General features: G+C 46.5%; 1 long non-coding RNA gene across 1 annotated transcript; it reads right to left on the bottom strand.

Moving 5' to 3' along the window:
* Positions 1–325: 325 nt before the first annotated feature.
* Positions 326–4,559, bottom strand: LOC150029526 (uncharacterized). Its single transcript, XR_016519618.1, has 2 exons — positions 3,849–4,559; positions 326–794 (listed from the first exon to the last, which is right to left on the bottom strand). It is a non-coding gene; the product is annotated as an uncharacterized LOC150029526 (long non-coding RNA).
* Positions 4,560–23,789: the final 19,230 nt, after the last annotated feature.

Raw genomic sequence — 23,789 nt, forward strand, 5'->3', positions numbered from 1 at the left:
GTGAACAAACTGACCATTCATTAAAACCTGTGAAAGGATCATTCTTCTTGAAATCTTGTGTTGTGTAATTTTGGTTGATCTCTAAGCATAGCTATATCCTTCATCCTCACAATATTAAGTTGATCTGGTTCTGTTCTGATTCTCTGTTGATCACAATTTTACAAGTGAACAAAATTCAAATTGTGCCAATACTGCTCTGAAGAATCAATCTGTTTCATGTAAAAACAATCTGTTCTTTTTGCCTCTGGAATACTGAAAAATTGTGTGTTCTTGCGAAAATTTTATAAGCTCAATTCACCCCTCCCCTCTTGAACTTAGACACTAATAGACCCAACATAAGAGACTCTTATTTATAGGATAAAGTCTCTCAAAAAACTCTCAAATGAGAGTGTGACAAGTGTCACCACCTTATTGGTGCAAATCCTCTCCATTAAGAAGAAGACATGTGGAGACTCATGTCTTCCTTGCCTACATTTCTATTTGGACCCCTCTTTTACTGTTTTACACATTACTTTGTTTTCTATTTACATCTTTCTCTACTTTGGCCCAAAATACAAGGCCCAAAACTTCCTAACTACTCTATACAATTTTTACAAGGCTAAGAAGAAGAAAAAGACTTTACAAACTCTTCATTAAAGCTCGATCTTCGTCTATCTTCTTGGCCGAAAGTTTTGAGGCTGGACGGTTTCCATCATCCCCTCCCTCTTGAAAAGGATCTGTCCTCAAATCTGAATGATGCTCAATGACAGCAACCTCTGTTTATTTGATGGTTTCCTTCTGGGTCAAATGTCAATCTGCAATAAACATCAAACAAACATGAGATAAATTTCCTTTTTAGAAGAAAATTAAAAGAAAAGAAAACTAAACAAAAATAAGTCCCCTTTTCTTTAAAATTCTTTTTAAAGAAAAACATAAGGCCCATTTCAAAAATATTTTTGTTCACTTTGTGTTGTTTATTACCCAAGCTAGGCAACAACATCACAAAGTGTTGTTTTTGATATTTTTGTGAAGAAGAATGAGCATTATATAATTGAAAAGAAGAGTTCAAAGTATTGCAATCCCCCTTTAAGGATTCTTTCTCAACCATGCTTTCAGGGGGTGTCATAAAAGACTCTTCTTCTTTGTGGGTTTCCTCTTCTTCTTCCTTTTCAATCAAACATTCTTCTGTATTTTCTGTGGAGGAAATATTTATATCTATATTTGGTTCAGCTCCAAACATAGATTTTTCTTCAAGCACATCCTCACAAGGGTTTTCTAGAGAAGATAAAATGTTATCGATATCTGATTCAACTCGAAAAAAAGAGTTTTTTGTACTTTCCTTTTTCTCATTCTCTTCTTTCTTTCTGACAAGAGCTTGGAATTTTTCTCTAAACTCCTTTTCTCTTCTAACATATTCTTTTTCTCTGTATATAAAATTTCTTCCTTTTTCTACAAGCTCTTTCATTTCTTCTCTAAGCTTTTTCTTTTTCACATATGAAGGTGGAACAAACTTTCTTCTCATACACATCTTCAATTCATCCCAATTCAATATTTCTGATTTTCTACCAATTCTAACATCTGCTTCCCTTTGTATCCACCAAGACCTAGCATATTCTTGAAAAATTAGAGTAGCCATGGAAAATTTTCTAAATTCATCCAATTGATGTTTTTCAAAGATTTGATCAACTTTTGTTTCCCATTCTAAATATGCTTCAACATTTTTATTTCCATCAAAGTAAGGAATGTATACTTCAGACTCAGTAGAATAATATAAACTTCTAGGCTCAAAACACATCCCTTCCTTTTTATTATAATGAGGATTATAAATCTTTCTACTATGACAAGAAGTATACATAGACATATTAAGCTTTGTATTTAAAAGATTTTTCACAAGAAGGAAAGTGAGTTTAGCACACAAGGTAAATTCCCAGGAAAGAGAGGTGGGTCACAATGGACACTCTTAAGTACCTAGTCTTTCCTAGCCAGAACTTATCCCAATGCACTTCACAAATCTCCTTCCAATGAAAACTTCTTCAACACAAACAAAGAGTTTTCTAAAGAAAGAAACTAAAAGAAAGCTTTTAAAATCTAAGAATTTAAATTGCAAAAATTTAAACTAGACGACTCCTAATGGTGAGGTTTGTAGGCACTTGTGAACCTTCAAGACACACTCACCGTCTAAAGCGTGTATCTAATAAGAAAATTAAAGAAAACTTGTAGGAGATGGAAGAACACCAAAGGCTCTTCCAAGACACCTAAAGTAAAGATAATGGCCAAATTACAAAACTATTGAAATCACACAAAATTTTTTTAAAAAATAATCTTCAAAGTTCTCTTCTCTTTTCTCACAAGTGTTTCTCTCCAAGCCTTTACTTGTTTGTCCTCCAAAGGTGAGTACCCCTTGCAAAGTCCTTTGCCTTCTCTTAGGATGCTACCTAGAAGTTAGCTCAATTCTCACAAAGAACAAATTCAAGGTATATTCCACTTCAAGAGGTCAATAATAAAAGCAATAAAAGCTCAATTTGAAGAGTGAAACTCAAAGGAGATGAGAGATGACAAACACAAAGATTATCCATAAAATCAAGACAAGCAAGAAATTAAAGGTTTTCAAGAAAGTAAGCACTCAAAAGAAGCACCTAAAGATTGGCACTAGAATTGGATTAAAAAAAGAAAAACAAAGAATGATGAAAATTCTTAGTAGACCATGAAATCCAAAATGTTGCTGCCCAATGTAGCTTGGTCCAAAGAACTCAATTCTCGCGGGTCCCGCGCTAAGGAACTCCAATTGCCAAATTTCTCACCAAAATTTACGCTCCCTCATTATTCAACAAATTCCAATTTGCTTTCACTGATTCTACTTTAATTTCTTCAATTAATTGCACACCTTGCTAGTACTTGATTCACCTGCACCTTCGGCACACCATTTCTCATCAAATTCTTCAAATTTACGGACCCCACAATTCACTGCATCAGCTTCAATCAATTTGTAATTCACAAATTGAATTCAAATGTAGACATACTTTTTTTTATTTAATTAAAATCTGCACCAAAATGATCAACAATTTCAAGCAATCAAATCTGAATCAGAACAGCTAGTATGAAGACCTACGTTTCTCAATTACAATTTCAAAATTCACCAACAGCTTCACTTTGCCAATTTCACAAGCTAAACCGGAAAATTCTGCATCAAGACTTGCACCAGTAAAATTCTTGCTTCAACAAAATTGAACCAATTTAGTTTACGCACTTTGCTTTCTCTATCTCACTTTTCTTGCATTCAATGAGGCAATTTTAATTAAATCTCTGGATCAATACACCAACCAATTATGCACCGGAATTTTACTCAATTAAGCATTGCATCGTAAACACCAATTATGAACCAAATGATGCAAACAATTCAAGTCATCATACTACATCACAACATCGTGATCAATTCATAAACAGTTTCAATGCACAAAATTATACCACCAAATTACACTAATCAAAAGATTAAAATTGTGCAGCTGCGAACTATTCAACAATATACACCAATTATGTGCAGGATTTTGTACCAAAATAGCCAAACCATAAAACTTCTGCACCCAAATCTACATCAAAACAATTACTACACTGTTAAATCAATTGCCAATAACTTGTTTATGTTGAATTAGTTGTTGGTCCAATTGAATCACCACAGGAAATCCTTCAATCCAGTATAGAACACCAAGTGTTTGATGGAATGCCTATTCCAACTACTCAACACAAACTACACTGAATCAAAATTACACCGTCTCAGATCAACCACTCCACTACTCAACTTCTCTTATTTCGAAGATTAACAGAACAGAACAATTGTAATTAAAATTGCACGTAAATGTAATTGAACGCACCTCTTCAATTCACAGAAATTGAATGCCACTGGACTTCGCTACACCTTCAACTCACACAATTCTAATTCATGCTTATTGAACAAACACCTTGGCTGCAATGAATCAATTCATACGAAACACTACAGTTCCTTTTTGGTTAGTGCTCGCTGAATCTCAAATTCTCCAGCAAATCGCTTCAAATCGATCGTCTTCTCCGTTAACCGGTTTCGCCGGAAAATTGAAACTCCTCTGTTACTGATTCTTCCAGCAACGCACCAAATCTCAAGCAAATTCTGATTTCGGCGGTTCAAATCTCCTTACCGCAATATCTCATTCAGTGTTCTCCAATCACTTGATTTAAAAATCGTTCCAGAGAATGAAGAATGTAGATGAAAACGCACCGGAAACTCACAGTTTCAACGATTTAGGTCGCCGGAAAACACAACTCCTCGCTGATTTAGGTCACTGGAAATCGCAAAAACCTCTGTCCACTGATTATGTTCGCCGGAAGCCGCAAAACCTCCTTACACCAATTTCGTTTGCCAAAAACCGCAAAACACCTCCGTTCGTGATTCCTCCAACACCACACCGCTTCAATTAGATTTCACACCGAACAAATTCTTCGTCAAACTTATGTTTCTCACCTTCGCACCAAACTCAGCTCACACGTTTTCAAAATCACATCAAGAATGAAGAACAAGATGAACGGATTGAAAACGCATATGAACGTGAACGTGAACGTGCAACAGATTTTCGTGAAATTTTGACAATACAAACGGATTCGGAACTGCTATTCGCACCACAGATCCAATGAGATCTCACAAACAAGTCCAAACTACTCTTCACACCTGGAAATTTCTTTTAGAACCACGAACAATTTTCGGAAAATTTTTCGAGAATTTTCGAAAATGAATTTTGAGAGAGTAATAATGGAAACCTAACTCAAAGAAAATTGCTAATGATCTAGTAGCAATTTATGAACTCAAAAATGAAAATCAAAAGCACTCAAGAGCTCTAATCTATGAAGAAATTTGAAAAAAAACTTCAAAAAGTTCAACTAATGGAGTTTATGACAAATTTTGACTAAACATGACTCTAGACAAAACATATATGATTATAAAATCAAAATGACTCAATTATATGAAAATTTCACCGAACAAATTTGAAGAAAACTCAAAAAATTCAAAAGCACACATGAACATGAACACAAGAACACCTAAAAGCACATACATGAAGGTTCAAGTAAGAACAATTAATTTGAACCGAACAAAAAGACAAAAAAACACAAAATCAATCGGTAAACATTCAAGACAATCAAGAACATTATGAACAACACGGAATTTAGAAAAAAATAGAAGAAGATCTTACAACCAAAGCTCTGAATACCAAATGATGGAAAAACGATCTTCTTCTAGTAATGATCTTTGTAATTTCTTCTTTGGATGAATGATGAAGGAGATATGATGAGCGGAAGCATTAAAGAAACTCAAGAGGAGTTTCCATGGATTGAAGTGGAGTAGGAATTTGTAAGAGTGAGAGGTGAGGCCAACTCACTAGGAAAGAGTCTAGGCTAAGTCTTGAAGGAGACTAACCTAGGGAGAACTTAAGAACAAGTAGAATGGCCAAAATTAGGCAACATTTCATTACTAATTCCAAGTTAAAGAAATACATGTATAAGAGACTCCTATTTATAGGATAAAGTCTCTCAAAAAACTCTCAAATGAGAGTGTGACAAGTGTCAACACCTTATTGGTGCAAATCCTCTCCATTAAGAAGAAGACATGTGGAGACTCATGTCTTCCTTGCCTACATTTCTATTTGGACCCCTCTTTTACTATTTTACACATTACTTTGTTTTCTATTTACATCTTTCTCTACTTTGGCCCAAAATACAAGGCCCAAAACTTCCTAACTACTCTATACAATTTTTACAAGGCTAAGAAGAAGAAAAAGACTTTACAAACTCTTCATTAAAGCTCGATCTTCGTCTATCTTCTTGGCCGAAAGTTTTGAGGCTGGACGGTTTCCATCATCTTCTCTCCCCCAGAAACACTGAGGACTTTTCACTGGTGCCTCTACATTACCCCAGAGGCTACATCTTCTCTCCTCTGGAAGCACTGAGGACTTTTTACCCTTCCTCGCCTGCACTCGCTCGACGGCGAGGAGGTCTTTAACTCGCCTCAGAACGCGCAAGGGCGTTGAGGTCTTTTAACTGGTGCCTCCGATCGCCGAAAGACGATGAGGACTTTAACTTTAACTGATGCCGCCAATCGCCGAAAGACGATGGGGACTTGTAAACTTTTTAGAAAGCATGCAATATATCTTTAACTTGCCTTAAATCACATATAAGTGACAAGGTCTTTCTTCAAAACTTTTGGAAAACAACAAGCATGCAATCTGAAACACCTTAAACTTTGAAAACTCTTCTTTATTGGGTGGCCTCATTAAAAACCCTCCTTAGGGAAAAAAGAGTGCCCCCTTCAAACTGTTTTAACAGAAACATTGTAATATAACTTCGTGTTTGTCTTTACTTACAAAGTTCTCAACTGTAATATAACTTGACGTGCGTGGCGTTCCAAGTGCGAGGAATCGCCCCTCCTTCCAATGTTTCTAAGCGGTAGGCGCCGTTCCCGAGTGCCTCGGTTATTCTGAACGGTCCCGTCCACTTAGGCGACAGCTTATTCTCCATCTCGTACTGGTGGGCTTTCCTCATCACCAGGTCGCCTTCCCTGAACTGTCTTGGCATCACCTTCGAGTTATATCTTCGTTCAATCCTTCTCTTCACCGCCTCGGCTTTCAATCTCGCCTCTTCCCTGACCTCATCCAGCAAGTCCAGGTTCAACCTTCTCTCCTCATTCGAGTCTTCCTCCACGAAGTTTTGGAATCTCGGCGAGCTCTCCTGGATCTCTACTGGAATCATTGCGTCGCACCCATAGACCAAACTGAACGGGGTCTCATGGGTTCCTGACTGCTCGGTGGTGTGGTATGCCCAGATTATACGGGGTACCTCCTCAGCCCAACTTCCTTTGGCTTTCTCTAGCCTTCTCTTCAAACCTCTTAGCAACACCCGATTGGCTGACTCTACTTGGCCATTCGTCTGAGGGTGCTCAACGGATGCAAACACTTGTTGAATTCCCACCCCTTCGCACAGCTTCTTCAACAGGTGACTTGCAAACTGAGTCCCATTGTCCGACACCAGGCGCTTGGGCACACCAAACCGGCACACAATGTTCTTCCACACGAAACCTTCGATCTTGTGTGCGGTGATCTGGGCCACTGGTTCTGCTTCGATCCACTTGGTGAAATATTCAATCGCCACCACCAAGTACTTCATTTGCCTGATCGCCAGCGGGAATGGTCCCAGGATGTCGATTCCCCATGTACGGCCAAGGGCTATAAATCGACTTCAACTCCTCGGGAGGCGCCTTGTGCCAATCGGCGTGCTGCTGGCATTGCTTGCAGCACTGCGCATACTTCTTGCAATCTTCTCTCACTGTTGGCCAGTAGTAACCTGCACGGAGAGTCCTTGCGGCCAGAGCTCGACCCCCGACGTGGCTTCCGCATATCCCTTCATGGAGCTCTGCCATAATTCTTGTACATTTTTCCCCGTGCACACATTCCAGGAGTGGGTGAGTGAACCCAAACCTGTACAACTCGCCATCAATCATTGTGAACTTGTTAGAATTCTTCTTTATCTTCCTAGCCTCTGTCGGATCCAGCGGGAGAAGGCCATCCGCCAGGCACCGCTTGTACTGTGTTACCCAGGTGTCTGGCTCATGGGTCGTGCAGACCTGCGTCATGTTCACCTTTTCTCCCCGACATGCTCTTATTCTCGGCGATCTCAAGGTTTCTTGCGTCAAAGACCTGTGACTTCTTGTCGCTTTTTCCGTCGACTTGCTTATCTGAAGAACCAGGTGATCTGCCACAAATGCTCTCGGCGTCTTCAGAGTTTCTTGAATCACCGTCCTCTGCCTACCCCCCTTGCCTGAACTGGCGAGCTTAGCTAGTAAGTCAGCTCGGGCATTCTGCTCTCTGGGCACATGCACCACTTCAAAGGAGGCAAAGGAACTCTTCAATTCCTGTACATACTCCAGGTAAGCCGCCATTTGTGGATCTTTAGCCTGGAACTCGCCTGTTACTTGCCCCATGACTAGCAGCGAATCACTCTTTGCCATCAGCACCCTAGCTCCCATCTCTTTGGCCAGCAAGATCCCGGCGATCAGTGCCTCATATTCTGCTTGATTGTTGCTGGCTTTGAAGGCAAACCTCAAAGATTGTTCGATCAGCACGCCGTTGGGTCCCTCCAAGATGACCCCAGCACCGCTACCCTGCTGGTTCGACGATCCATCCATCGAAAGCACCCAACGAAAGTCATCCCCCTCAACTCGTGCTGCTTCAGACGAGAGCTCGACCACGAAATCTGCGAAGATCTGTCCCTTAATCGGACCTCGGGGCTCATACTTAATATCAAACTCCGACAGCTCCACTGCCCACTTCACCATCCTTCCCGCAACATCGGGTTTCTTCAAGACCTTCTGGATGGGCAAGTCGGTCATCACCAGTATCGTAAAACTGTGGAAATAGTGGCGCAACCTCCTCGCCGAAAATACCACAGCCAGTGCAGCCTTCTCCAGGGCCTGATACCTTGTTTCGGGGCCCTGCAGCACCTTGCTAACAAAATAAATAGGTTTTTGAGCCTGATCTTGGTCCTGGGCGAGCACCGCACTCACTGCCCTCTCAGTTACAGCAAAATACAACCTGAGAGGGGTTCCCACCAGCGGTTTGCACAAAACCGGCGGGCTCGCCAGATATTCCTTAAGCTTGATGAAGGCTTCCTCACACTCCTTCGTCCAGGCAAACTTGTTATTGCGCCTTAAACACTGGAAATATGGATGGCCCTTCTCTCCGCTAGCCGACACGAAGCGAGACAGGGCGGCCATCCGACCTGTAAGCTGTTGTACTTCCTTCACAGTGGCTGGGCTCCTCATCGCCAGGATGGCGGCACACTTATCCGGGTTGGCCTCTATTCCTCTTTCAGTTAAGAGGAATCCCAGGAACTTTCCCGCCTCCACGCCAAAGATGCACTTCTCGGGATTCAGCTTCAACCTAAACTTGGCGATCGTAGTGAACAACTCCTCCAAGTCCGCAACGTGCTTGCTTTTCTCTGGCGAGGTCACGACCATGTCATCCACGTACGCTTGCACATTCCTTCCCAGCATCGGTGCAAGTACTCGATCCATCAACCTCTGGTACGTGGCCCCCGCATTCTTCAGCCCAAAAGGCATCACCTTGTAGCAGTAACACGATCTCTCGGTCATGAAGGCAGTCTTCTCTTCATCCATGGGATGCATCTTTATCTGGTTGTACCCCGAGAAGGCATCCAGAAAACTCAACAACTTACACCCTGCAGCACTGTCCACCAGGGCGTCTATGCTTGGTAAAGGATATGAGTCCTTCGGGCAAGCCTTATTCAGATCAGTGAAATCGACGCACATGCGCCATTTCCCATTACTCTTCTTCACCAGCACGACATTGGCTAGCCAATCGGGGTACTGTACCTCCCTAATATGACCTGCAGCGAGGAGTTTCTGTGTTTCATCTCCAATCGCCTGCCTCCTCTCCTCGTTGAACTTTCTTCTCCTCTGCCGCACTGGTCTCACCAAGTTGTCCATCGCCAAATGATGGCACAAGAAGTCGGGATCGATCCCGGGCATGTCCGAAGCGGACCATGCAAACGCATCCAGATGCCGCTCTATCACCTTGGCGATCTGGTCCTGGAGCTCGACCTCCAGAGATCTTCCCAGCTTGAAGATCTTTCCTCCGATCTCTCTCTCGAGCCACTGCTCGATGGGTTTTGGCCTGGTTTCTCTGGCGATCACCGCCCTGGCGATCCCCAGCTCCCTCGCTTTCTCAGGGCGATTCCTTGCCTCTTCTTCCTCTAAACCGGTGTTCCCCTCCCCCAGCTCAGCGTCCACCGTCACTACGTCACTTCCGGCGGTCTCTTCTATTACCGTCGATCTGGGCTTCACACCAGGAGGCGGGGTGGTTGTCACGTAACTCACAGACCTTTTGTTTTTCAGGCTATTCTCATAGCACTTCTTCGCTTCTTTCTGGTCGGATTTGATGGTGATCACCACCCCCTCCATAGACGGCAACTTCACCTTCATGTTCCGTGTCGACGGTATAGCGCCTATTCTGTTGAGCGTGGGTCTTCCCAGCAGAATGTTGTATGCTGAAGGAGCGTTTACGACAAGGTATTTGATTTTCTCTGTTCTCGAACCCGCCTCATCTGTAAACGTAGTCCTCAACTCGATGTACCCCCTGACCTCCACCTGGTCACCAGCGAAACCATACAAACACCCTCCATAGGGCCTCAGCTGGTCAAGGGGTAGCTCCAACTGCGTGAAAGTCGGCCAAAACATCACGTCTGCCGAGCTTCCTTGGTCCACCAGAACCCTGTGGACCTTCCTTCCTGCTGTGATCAACGAGATGACTATGGGATCGTTGTCATGAGGCACAACGTCCCGCAGATCCTGCTTTGTGAACGTAATGTCCACATCCGGCGAGTGGTCTTCAAACATATCCACCGTCATCACAGACCTCGCGTACTTCTTCCTTTGTGACGCGGTGCATCCACCACCCGAGAAACCTCCTGCAATGGTGTGGATTTCCCCGTGGGTAGGCATCTCATGCTGCTGAGCCTCACCACCTGCTGGTTGGGAGCTCGACGCGCCCCCCGTCCTTCTGTCCAGCAAGTAGTCATTTAGGAACCCACTCTTGACCAGATCGTCGAGCTGGTATCCTAAAGCCAAACATGAATCCACGGTGTGGCCAAAGCCCTGGTGAAACTCACACCAGGCGTCTGGCTTTGGTCTCAGCACCTTGTCGCCCACCTTCTCGGGCGCTTTCAACCTAGCTGATATATTGGGAATGGCGATCAGGTCCGCCAATCCCATGACAAACTTGTGCTTTGGCGGGCGATTGTACTCCCGACGTGCTGGTTGCGGGCGCCCTTGGCCCCTGCCCTTGTTCTTCCTTGGATCATAAGGATGGCGAGTCCTCTGATCCCTCCTGGCCGTCGCTGTCTCCAGCACCCTCTGTGGCTGGATCCTGGTCTGGGCACGTGGCCTGGCGGTAGCCACGCTTCCCCTCTTCTCGGCGACTTCACTCTCATCGGCGATGTGGGCCACCGCAAGTCGCCTGACCTCAGCAAACGTGGCAGGGTGAGCCCTGATCAATGCTTCACAGAATGGTCCCGGCAGCACGCCCTTCTTGAATGCGTAGACCAACATTTCTTCATCTTTGGCTGGCGATCGAACCATCTGCGCCCCAAAACGATTTAGGTAGTCCCTGAGGGACTCTCCCTGATACTGCCTTATATCGAACAAATCATAAGACACCCTGGGCGGTGCCTTGTTCACGATGTACTGCTCGACGAAGATCTTCGAAAACTGTTGGAAGTTGGTTATGTGACCTGTAGGTAGGCTCACAAACCATTCCAGAGCCGTTCCCTGGAGTGTGCTCACAAACATCTTGCAGTACACGGCGTCTGACCCTCATGACAGCATCATCTGCGTATGGAACGTGGTGAGATGAGCCTCAAGATCCTCCACGCCGGTAAAAACAGCCTTAACAGGTACCACACTCGCAGGGATAGGCGTGTCAGTAATCGCCTGAGCGAAAGGCATAGGAAAAACACGAGGCGGCGTCGACGGCGCGACCTCTTCAGCGACTGGTCGCCCTCGCTGCTCCTGAAGAGCTTGACGCAGTTCTTCAGTCACTTTGCTAAGCTCGTCATTCCTGGCCCGGGAGGCGACCAGGTCCTCATGCATTCTCGCCTGCTCTATACGCGAGGCTTCCACATTCGCCTGCAACGAACGCATAATTTCCACCATCTGCGCCATAGTCATGGCGCCTTCAGCAGCAACGGGCGCAACTGGACTTGAACGGTTGCTTCTCATTTTTCTCATGAAAACTTGGCAAATCACAGAGTGCAATGAACAACACCTCCTTCAGCGACGATCGATTCAGCGATCAATCGTTCAGAACCTTGCGAAACTTCGAAAGAAACCTCAAGAACACAGAAAACCTCCACAGAAACGCGTAACTCCACCAGAAACCACCGCTTCTTCCACGAAAAACCAAACGAGCCAAAGAACTCAGATCTCACCGAACAAATCTCGCGTAAGCAGCAGAAAACTTCACCTCACCGAACAAAAATCCAGACGAACGGTGGAAAACGCGAAATTACCAAACAGAACCTAGATGAACAGCGGACAATGGTTGCACCAGCACACAACCACACAGAAAACTGCGAAAACCTCCAAGAACTCACGCTGTGGATGGGAACAGGTTTTACACGGCCCCACGGTGGGCGCCTGATGATCCTGCCTGTTGACCAAAACGTTGGAGCTTTGCCTCGTCAAACTTGGATCGACGTGTGCGCCGCGTCAACCTCCATCCTTCACCGCGATCCACCTCAAGAACCTGCAAAAGAACAGAACGGCGCCGCTGCGGCCGATCGCACTCCAACGCCCAAGTCAGTGACTGAACCACCAATTACTAAGAGTAACACTCAAGAACTCTCAAGGAACCGTGAACCAGTTCTCTCTCAGTATACTCAAGAACTCGCAAGCGTAAAGAAGACAATCTGAACGTGCGTACCTCAGAAGTTCGTTGGGAAACTCTTATATACCTGGACACTTTCTCTCTCCTGGCAGTTACACACCTGGACACGTGGCTTGCATCCAGCTGTACATGTGCCTTCATCTGGAGCATCCTTGACTTGGGCGCTACTTCTGACTCTCCTTTGGCTAAGTTACTTATGCATGATACTACTCAGTGCATAGTTGTCTTGGAGCGCGATCTCTACTGGATTGGCGAGTTAGGGTGCCTTCGTACACACCTTCCCTGTGGTCTCGCCGGCCGCCTTCATGATCTGCACCACCTGTTTCACCGTGTATGCTCAAGCAAGCTGCCCCCCGACCTCATCTTCTGGTCAGCTGGGAAATGTCTATCTGCCTTCATCTCCGGCGATGTCCTTGTTTCGGCGATCTCTAATCACTTGGTCGCCTGGGTTTACATCTGACGACTTCATCTTTAACCCGGTGACCGCCGGTTCTGGTGTGCTGGAGATCGGAGCACGCCAACTTAATAACTGGCGACTACACGAGCCCCCCGACTTCCTTCCCTTCTGCCAGCCAGGCGTCCCATCAACACGCCTATACAATAGCTTGGTGCCACGTCATCACTTCCGACTACCAGGGCGGTACAATCAGCCTGGAGTTCAACGCTGGGACTCTCGAAAAGTACATATGTAAGAGCCACTGCCTTAGAAACTTCGGCCTTCATTGCTTTGTAACTGTGTATGTCTTGCTTCATGGTGTCTCTGACACGTTTATCTCCCTTGGTGCAGGTTCGAAAATAAACCAAGAAAGGAGGACACGACTTACTCGAGCTCTGCGGGCTGGGAAAGGGGCTTCGCCTTCCTCCAGTGCTGATTCTGATGGCCACTGAGAAATGGCTTGTTCGTGTTTTTGCATGATTTGTAGCGTTTGCTCCGTTTGTGCTACTCCCATTATATTGAACATTGCTTGTAACAACAACTTTTCAATATCATACTTGATTTTTTGCAACGCCACTTTACTTTGCATATGCTTCGCGTACCGCGCGCTTTTCTTTCGTCCTGTTCTTCCAACAGTGCATGCCTTCACCTGGGCGACGCCTTCACAGGGGCGACGCCTTTATCTAGGCGACGCCTTCTTTCTTGGCGACGCATCACATTACTTCAAACGGAGAAAGATAAAGGCTGAAAACCAAGGCACTTCTTTTTCTCAAACTGGTTTTACCTTTTGATGGCATTTTCATGAAGTTCTTCTTGAATCAATGTAGAGTATGGGGCGGAAGCAATGAATGAGAGTGAGCAAGATCCTCCTAAGAGTGGTGTTGATCTTGTAGGTGCATGATAGGTATGGGTATTGAGTGGTTCGGCCAGCTCAAGGGAAAAGATGAAGGAATTGAAGTTTAGAGCCTAGGATTCTAGGGAGAAGCAAAGTTGAGCACAAATGGGCAGCATAACTTTACTCACAATAAACTTGAAAAATACAAGGTGTAGGCTCCTCCTTTTATAGGCTAAGGAGGACCATAATGCAACCCTAATGCTAGCCAAATGAAATGTAAATGTGAAGCACATGGCTGCACATGGCACATGGGTGCACAAATGAGCACATGGGGAGGGGTGTGTCTAGTTTTTATGCTCACCCCCTCCATGGGCTTTCTAGACCGGCCTTGGTAAATTTAGAGGTTTTTTTAGAAACTCTAAGTTTACCTAGGTTGGTGTTTTAGGTGCCAAAATTAATTCTAAGAAAATTACAAATAAAGTTCCTATGCTAATTTTGACAAGAAATTAAAGTCTACTCTACACTAGAGTTTATGGCATTTGAACATGTAAAAGAACGTCTTCTTTGATCCTCTTGGCCATAACTCTATGGTTGGCCCAAATCTACCCTTTGGTGGGCTTGCATGTGGGCTTGTGCTTGGGCCTCTTCCATCATCCCCTCCCTCTTGAAAAGGATTTGTCCTCAAATCCAAAGCTTTTTCTTCAACTAGGGGGATGGTTGTGGCTGGATGGTGTCCATCATCTCCTTCTTCGGGAAAAGATCTATCCTCAGATCTACAGACTTGATCTCGGATAGCAACCTTTTGCTTCGCCAAAGCTTGTCCTCCTGGATCAAACGTCCACCTATAGAAATAATCAAATAAGGCATAGGTGTTAGTTTGCAAATTAATTTTACTAGGTTGCCATTTTTGTTTTTCTTTTGGTTTTGGCAACCTTGGACAAAGTTTCTCTTTTAATGGTTGTGTGTGGTCTCTAATCATCTTATGTATTTTAAAATGTTCATTTGTGGTTACTTTCTCTTTAGGCATAAATCCTATAGAAGATGGTAACAACTTAAAAGGAGAAAGATGATTGAACCCACACATAACTTTAAAAGTAGAAATATAAGTAGTTTTGTGAACTACTTTATGGTATGTTTGCTCACCTCTAGAGTTGTGTGTGCACTTCATGATTATTCTAGGCATAGTAGAAAGAGCTAGATTTTCAAATATATTTTGACCATGTGTTTGAGGATGATAAGAATTTAAAGTGTGCAATTTAGTTGCAAGTTTTCCAAAGGAAATCCTCAAATCATGGTTTGCGTAATTTGGAACTCTATTCAACACTATGCTTGAAGATAAACCATGACGATGTATCACTTCTCTAGAGAAGAGTTTATCCATAACCATGAAGATTGAATCACAACCTTTTGTTGTCCTAGGGAGTTTTAATATGAAATTTATATCTTCCCAAGGATCATTTGCAAAAGGTGAAGGAGTATAGAGTTTATGAGACATTGCCTTGGGCGTAGTTTGAAAACAAGAATTGTACCTAAGGTAATGTCTTTGAACTTCTTTTCTCATGCGGGACAAAAGTTTTCCTTTTAAAAGCTCTAGAGTTTTATCAACTCTAATTTGTCCCATGAGTTCTCCTTCATGAAGACTTTTTCTCTTATGTGTAAGGATAGTCTCGTTGTGACAACCATTGTTTATAAGGATTTGTACACTTTGCAATGGTTGTCTCAATAAGATATGACAAGTTTCTTTAGGCACTACTTCACATAAAAAATTGTTTTTGTAGATGCTTATAAAAAACTTGACATTCACTTGGTGATATCCTAGCACATATGAGAAATAATCTATTTCATTTTTATCTATGCAAGCTTCTTTTAAAGACTCTTCTTTTTCACTTAGGCTTGCAAGTGTTCCTTTACAAAAGGTAAGGCTTTGAGGTTGTTCAACAAGACACATATTTTCAAAGGTATTTTTAAATCTTTGGTCTTGTTGAATGACCTTGTGGGAAGGAACACTCTTCTCCCACGCCTTTTGTTCTTCAAGGGTCTTCTCATGCTTTTCTTTTTCTTCTTTTTCTTTAGCTTCCCTTTCGACTTCCCCTCTCTTCTTTTGTGTTTTTCTTTCCTTTCTTTCTTTATGGGAAGCAAACAATTTTTCTACCCTCATTTCCCAATCTACACATGCTTCTATATTTTCTTTTCCATGGAAATGGGGTTGGTCTACCCTAACCCCTCTTGGGTTTTCTTGTTCTTTCCTATCTCTTCTATGTCTTCTAGGGGGTGCTTGATAATAATCATTTACTCTAATGCTTCCCTCCCCAAAAGAATCATGATCTTTAGAGATATATGCATGAGAAGGTAATTTTTTTAGAATGTGAGACTTCTCATCCTTTGCTTTAGTCAAAACATTAAGTTTAGTCTCACTCTCCAATTGTCTATAAGCAATTGATTGCACAGTTTGTGAAACTTCTTTCAAAAGAGTTTTTAAAGATTTTAATTCACTTCCAATAGACTTTGTAGAATGAGAAGAAGAAGATGTACCGCTCTGGAGGTCGGATGCGATGACGTGGCATCCTGTTATAGTGTAGGCGTGTTAACAAGGCGCCAGGTTGACAGTTGGGAAGGAGGTCGGGAGGCACGTGTAGTCGCCGATAGTTAAGTTGGCGTGTTCCGGTCTCCAGCGTACCAGGATGGGCGATCGCCAGTTTGGGATGAAGTCGCCAGATGCAGACTCAGGCGACCAGACAGTCGGAGATCGCCAGAACAAACACATCGCCGAAGTTAAAGGAGAAGCAGATTATGAAGGCGGCCGGCGAGACCACAGGGAAGGTGTATGAAGGCCCTACCTCGCCAGTTTCAGTAGAGATCGCACTCCTGAGTTAGCTATGCACTGGGCAGCACCATGCATAAGTAACTTAGCCAAAATGAGAGTAGAAGTAGCGCCAAGTCAGGGAGCCTCCAGATGATGGCACGTGTACAGTCGGATGCAAGCCACGTGTCCAAGTCTGTAACTGCCAGGAGAGAGAAAATCACCAGGTATATAAGAGTTCTTAACAGATTTCCTAAGGTACGCACGTTCAGTTCATACACTTTACGCTTGCGAGTGAGAGAGCTGTTTGTGAGAGAGATTTGCACGGTTCCAGTTCTTAGTATTTGGTGATACCGTCACTGACTTGAGCGTCGGAGTGCGATCGGCCGCAGCGGCGCCGTATCGTTTCTTTGCAGGTTCTTGAGATAGATCCAGAGGAGGAACGGAAGTGAGAAGCGGCGCGCACGTCGATCCTTTGACGAGGCATTCTCCAGCGCTCCGGTCAACAGGCAGGATCATCAGGCGCCCACCGTGGGGCCGTGTAAAACGTGCTCCCATCCACAGCGTGAGTTCGTGGAGGTTTTCGAGGTTTTCTGCGCGGTTGTGTGCTGGTGCAACCGTCGTTCTTGGTTTCTCTGAGTTTCGTTCGGTGAAGTTTGTGTTTTAAACCGTTCGTTTGGTTTTTCGATCGGTGGATTCGAGTTCTTTCGAGTGGTTGTTTGGTTCGCGGGGAAACAGTGGTTTTGGTGAAGCTGCGTTTTCCTTTGAAGGCTCGCGGTTTCTTGAAGTCCTTGCGCAGTTTCTTGAATCTTCTCCGATCGGTCGCTGATTCGTTCGTGATTGAAGTGTTATTTGCTGTACTTCTGTGGTTCGCTGAAGTTAATGAGAAAGATGAGAAGCAATCGTTCCAGTCCCGTGGCACCCGTCGCAGCTGAAGGCGACGCCGCCATGACCATGGCGCAGATGGCAGAAATGATGCGCTCGTTGCAGGCCACTGTAGAAGCCTCGCGCGTCGAGCAGGCGAGGATACATGAAGACCTGCTCGCCTCTCGCGCCAGAAACGAGGAGCTCAGCAAGGTAGATGAGGAGCTGCGTCGAGCTCTTCAGGAGCAGCAGGTTCGTTCTTCCGCTGAAGAGGTGGCACCGTCGACGCCGCCTCGTGTTTTCCCGATGCCTTTCATTCAGGCGATTACCGACACGCCAATTCCCACGAGCGTGGTCCCGGTTAAAGCTGTTTTTACTGGCGTGGAAGATCCGGAGGCTCATCTGACCACGTTCCACACCCAGATGATGCTGTCAGGGGGGTCGGATGCTGTCTACTGTAAGATGTTCGTGAGCACGCTCCAGGGAACGGCGATGGAGTGGTTTGTGAGCCTACCTAATGGCCACATAACTAATTTTCAGCAGTTCTCGAAAATCTTTGTCGAGCAGTATATTGTGAACAAGGCACCGCCCAGAGTGTCCTATGATCTGTTTGATATAAGGCAGTACCATGGGGAGTCCCTCAGAGACTACCTCAATCGCTTTGGAGCGCAGATGGTCAGGTCGCCGGCCAAGGATGAAGAAATGCTGGTCTATGCCTTCAAGAAGGGCGTGCAGCCAGGGCCATTCTGCGAAGCCTTGATCAGGGCTCATCCAGCGACGTTTGCTGAAGTCAGGCGACTTGCGGTGGCTCACATCGCCGACGAGAGTGAGGTCGCCGAGAAGAGAGGCAGTGTGGCTCCCGTCAGGCCACGCGCCCAGACCAGGATCCAGCCACAGAGGGTGCTGGAAACGGCAGCGGCGACCAGAAAGGATCAAAGGACTCGCCATCCTTACGATAGGAGAAACAAGGGAAGAAGCCAAGCGCGCCAACCGCCAGCACGCCAACAACCAGCACGCCGGGAATACAATCGCCCGCCTAAGCACAAATTCGTCATGGGACTAGCGGATCTGATCGCCATCCCTAACATAGCTGCTAGGTTGAAGGTGCCCGAGAAGGTGGGCGACAAAGTGCTAGGGTCGAAGCCGGACGCCTGGTGCGAGTTCCACCAGTGCTTTGGCCACAACCTGGACTCGTGTTTGTCTTTAGGATACCAGCTCGACGATCTGGTCAAGAGTGGGTTCCTAAACGACTATCTGCTGGACAGAAGGACCGGAGGGGCGTCGAGTTCCCAGCCGGCAGGTGGAGAAACCCAGCAACATGAGATGCCTATCCATGGGGAGATCCACACCATTGCAGGGGGTTTCTCAGGTGGTGGATGCACCGCGTCGCAGAGGAAAAGGTACGCGCGATCGGTCATGTCAGTAGACATGTTTGAAGATCACTCGCAGGAGGTGGACATTACATTCACCAAACAGGATCTTCGGGACGTTGTGCCTCATGACAACGATCCCATTGTTATTTCGTTGATCACGGCAGGGAGGAAGGTCCACCGAGTTCTGGTGGACCAAGGAAGTTCGGCAGACGTGATGTTCTGGCCGACTTTCACGCAGCTAGAGTTGCCCCTTGACCAGCTGAGGCCCTATGGAGGGTGCTTATATGGGTTCGCTGGCGACCAGGTGGAAGTCAGGGGGTACATTGAGCTGAGAACCACGTTTACCGATGAGGCTGGGTCGAGGACGGAGAAAATCAAGTACCTCATCGTAAACGCCCCTTCAGCATATAACATCCTGCTGGGGAGGCCCACTCTCAACAGGATAGGCGCGATTCCATCGACTCGGCACATGAAGGTGAAGCTGCCGTCCATGGAAGGGGTGGTAATCACGATAAAGTCTGATCAGAAGGAAGCGAAAAAGTGCTATGAAAATAGCCTGAAAAATAAAAGATCAGTGAGCTATGTCACAACCACCCCACCGCCCGGTGTGAAACCCAGACCGCCGATAATGGAGGAGGCTGCTGGAAGGGATGTAGAGATGGTAGATGCTGAGCTGGGGGAGAGGAATGCTGCCCTGGAGGAGGAAGAGGCGCGGAATCGCCCGGAGGAAACCAGGGAACTCGGAATCGCCAAGGCGGTCTCGCCAGAGAGTCCAGGCCCAAACTCGTCGAGCAGTGGCTCGAGAAGGAGATCGGGGGGAAGGTTTTCAAGCTCGGAAGATCTCTGGAGGTCGATCTCCAGGACCAGATCGCCAAGGTGATTGAACGGCATCTGGACGCGTTTGCCTGGTCTGCTTCGGACATGCCCGGGATCGATCCCGATTTCTTGTGCCATCATCTGGCGATGGACAACATGGTGAGACCGGTGCGGCAAAGAAGGAGGAAATTTAATGAAGAAAGGAGGCAGGCGATCAAGGATGAGACCCAGAAACTCCTCGCTGTAGGCCACATCAGGGAGGTCCAGTACCCTGAGTGGTTGGCGAATGTCGTGCTGGTGAAGAAGAGCAACGGGAAATGGCGCATGTGCGTCGATTTCACCGACCTGAATAAGGCTTGCCCAAAGGATTCGTATCCCTTGCCAAGCATTGACGCCCTGGTTGATAGTGCTGCAGGGTGCAAGCTGCTGAGTTTCCTGGACGCCTTCTCGGGCTATAATCAGATCAAGATGCATCCCATGGACGAAGAAAAAACAGCCTTCATGACGGAGAGGTCGTGCTACTGCTACAAGGTGATGCCGTTCGGGCTGAAGAACGCGGGGGCCACGTACCAGAGGCTGATGGATCGAGTACTTGCACCGATGCTGGGAAGGAACGTGCAAGCTTACGTTGATGACATGGTCGTGACCTCGCAGGAGAAAAGCAAGCACGTCGCAGACTTGGAAGAATTGTTCACGACGATCGCCAAATTCAAGTTGAAGCTCAACCCGGAGAAATGCATTTTCGGTGTGGAGGCTGGAAAATTTTTGGGTTTTCTCCTGACTGAAAGAGGGATAGAGGCCAACCCGGACAAGTGTGCCGCCATCTTGGCGATGAGAAGCCCGACTACAGTGAAAGAAGTCCAGCAACTGACGGGTCGGATGGCGGCCCTATCCCGCTTCGTGTCAGCAAGCGGAGAAAAGGGACATCCCTATTTCCAGTGTCTGCGGCGCAATAACAAGTTCGCTTGGACGAAAGAGTGCGAGGAAGCTTTCGTCAAGCTGAAGGAATATTTGGCGAGCCCACCGGTTCTGTGCAAACCACTGGCGGGAATCCCTCTCAGATTGTATTTTGCTGTGACTGAGAGGGCGGTGAGTGCGGTGCTCGCCCAAGACCAAGATCAGGCTCAGAAGCCTATCTATTTTGTGAGCAAGGTGTTGCAGGGCCCAGAAACGAGGTATCAGGCCCTGGAGAAGGCGGCGCTGGCGGTAGTATTTTCGGCGAGGAGGTTGCGCCACTACTTCCACAGCTTCACAATACTGGTGATGACTGACCTGCCCATCCAGAAGGTCTTGAAGAAGCCTGACGTTGCAGGAAGAATGGTGAAGTGGGCAGTCGAGTTGTCAGAGTTCGACATTAAATATGAGCCTCGAGGCCCGATCAAAGGGCAAATCTTTGCAGATTTTGTGGTCGAGCTCTCTTCAGAGGTGACGCGGGTTGAAGGAAATGATTTCCGTTGGGTACTCTCGGTGGATGGATCGTCAAACCAGCAGGGTAGCGGTGCTGGTGTCATATTGGAAGGACCCAACGGCGTGCTGATTGAACAATCGTTGAGATTCGCCTTCAAAGCCAGCAACAATCAAGCAGAGTATGAGGCGCTGATCGCCGGAATTCTGCTGGCTAAGGAAATGGGAGCCAGAGTGCTGATGGCTAAGAGTGACTCGCTGCTAGTCACAGGGCAAGTAACAGGCGAGTTCCAGGCTAAAGATCCACAAATGGCGGCTTACTTGGCGTATGTGCAGGAATTGAAGAGTTCCTTTGCCTCTTTTGAAGTGGTGCATGTGCCCCGAGAACAGAATGCCCGAGCTGACTTGCTTGCTAAGCTCGCCAGTTCGGGCAAGGGGGGTAGGCAGAGGACAGTGATTCAAGAAACTTTGAAGACGCCGAGGGCATTTGTAGCAAATCACCTGGTCCTTCAGATAAGCAGGTCGACGGAGAGAGCAGCGAGAAGCCATAAGTCTTTGACGCAAGAAACCCTGAGATCGCCAAGAATTAGAGCATGTCGAGGAGAGAGGGTGGACGTGATGCAGGTCTGCGCCACCCACGAGCCAGACACGTGGATAACACAGTACAAGCGATGCCTGGCGGATGGCCTCCTCCCGTTAGATCCAACAGAAGCTAGGAAGGTAAAGAAGAATTCCAGCAAGTATACACTGATTGATGGCGATCTGTACAGGTTTGGGTTCACTCACCCACTCCTGGAATGTATACACGACGAGAAGTGCACGAGAATTATGGCAGAGCTCCACGAAGGAATATGTGGAAGTCACGTCGGGGGTCGAGCTCTGGCCGCGAGGACTCTCCGTGCAGGCTACTATTGGCCATCCATGAGAGAAGATTGCAAGAAGTATGCCCAGTGCTGCAAGCAATGCCAGCAGCACGCCGATTGGCACAAGGCGCCTCCCGAGGAGTTGAAGTCGATCTATAGCCCTTGGCCGTTTCATACTTGGGGAATCGACATCTTGGGACCTTTTCCACTGGCGATCAGGCAGATGAAGTACTTGGTGGTGGCGATTGAGTATTTCACCAAGTGGATCGAAGCAGAACCAGTGGCCCAGATCACCGCGCACAAGATCGAAGGCTTCGTATGGAAGAATATTGTGTGCCGGTTTGGAGTGCCTAAGCGCCTGGTATCAGATAATGGGACTCAGTTTGCAAGCCACCTGTTAAAGAAGCTTTGCGAAGGGGTCGGAATTCAGCAAGTGTTTGCATCCGTCGAGCACCCTCAGACGAATGGCCAGGTGGAATCAGCTAACCGGGTGTTGCTGAGAGGTTTGAAGAGGAGGCTCGAGAAAGCCAAGGGGAGTTGGGCTGAGGAGGTACCCCGAATAGTTTGGGCCTACCACACCACCGAGCAGTCAGGAACCCATGAGACCCCGTTTAGCTTGGTCTATGGGTGTGATGCCATGATTCCAGTCGAGATTCAGGAGAGCTCGCCGAGATTCCAGAACTTTGTAGAGGAAGACTCGAATGAGGAGAGAAGACTGAACCTGGATCTGCTGGACGAAGTCAGGGAGGAGGCAAGGCTGAAGGCTGAGGCGGTGAAGAGAAGGGTCGAGCGAAGGTACAACTCGAAGGTGATGCCAAGGCAGTTTAGAGAAGGCAATCTGGTGATGAGAAAGGCCCACCAGTACGAGATGGAGAATAAGCTATCACCCAAGTGGACTGGACCGTTCAGAATAACCGAGGCGCTCGGGAACGGAGCCTATCGCTTGGAAACGTTGGAGGGGGGACCTGGAACGCCACACACCTGAAGTTGTACTATAGCTAAGAGCTTTGTAAGTAAAGACAAACACAAGTATTACATTACAATGACTCTGTTAAAACAGTTTTAAGGGGGCGCTCTTTTTTCCCTAAGGAGGGTTTTTAATGAGGCCACCCAATAAAGAAGAGTTTTTGAAGTATAAGGTGTTTCCAAATCGCATATGTGTTATTTCCAAAAGTTTCGAAGAAAGACCTTGTCATTCGTACATGATTTAAGGCACGAAAAGATATGTCGCGTGTTTTCTAAAGTTTTAAAGTCCTCATCGTTTTTCAGCGATTAGAGGCACCAGTTAAAGTTTTAAAGTCCTCATCGTTTTTCGGCGATTAGAGGCACCAGTTAAGTTTTTAAAGACCTCATCGTTTTTCGGCGATCGGAGGCACCAGATGGAAGACCTCAACGCCCTCGCGCGTTTTGAGGCAGGTTAAAGACCTCCTCGCCGTTGAGCGAGCGCAGGCGAGAAAGAGGAAAAGTCCTCCGTGTTTCTGGGAGCGAGAAGATGTAACTCCCGGGGCAACGTAGAGGCAAGTTAAAGACCTCCTCGCCGTTGTGCGGGCGTAGGCGAGAAAGGTCCTCAGTGCATCCAGGGGGGAGGAGATGTACGCCCTGGGCAAGTTGAGGCACCGGATAAAGTCCTTATCGCCGATGTGCGAACTAAGGCCCATTAAAGACCTCCTCGCCGTTGTGCGGGCGTAGGCGAGAAAGGGTCCTCAGTGCATCCAGGGGGGAGGAGATGTACACCCTGGGCAAGTTGAGGCACCTGACAAAGTCCTTCTCGCCGATGAGCGAGTTTAGGCGAGTAAAAGTCCTTCTCGCCGATGAGCGAGTTCAGGCGAGTTAAAAGACCTTCTCGCCTGTGCGCGAGTATAGGCAAGATAAAATCCTTCTCGTCTTGAACGAGTTCAGGTGTGGCGAAGAGGGTGGAAGGAGCTTGAAAGGTGGCTAAGGAA

Source organism: Phaseolus vulgaris, chromosome 1 (genome assembly GCF_051622355.1).
Source record: "Phaseolus vulgaris cultivar YP4 chromosome 1, ASM5162235v1, whole genome shotgun sequence".
In the NCBI taxonomy this organism is placed as follows: domain Eukaryota; kingdom Viridiplantae; phylum Streptophyta; class Magnoliopsida; order Fabales; family Fabaceae; genus Phaseolus; species Phaseolus vulgaris.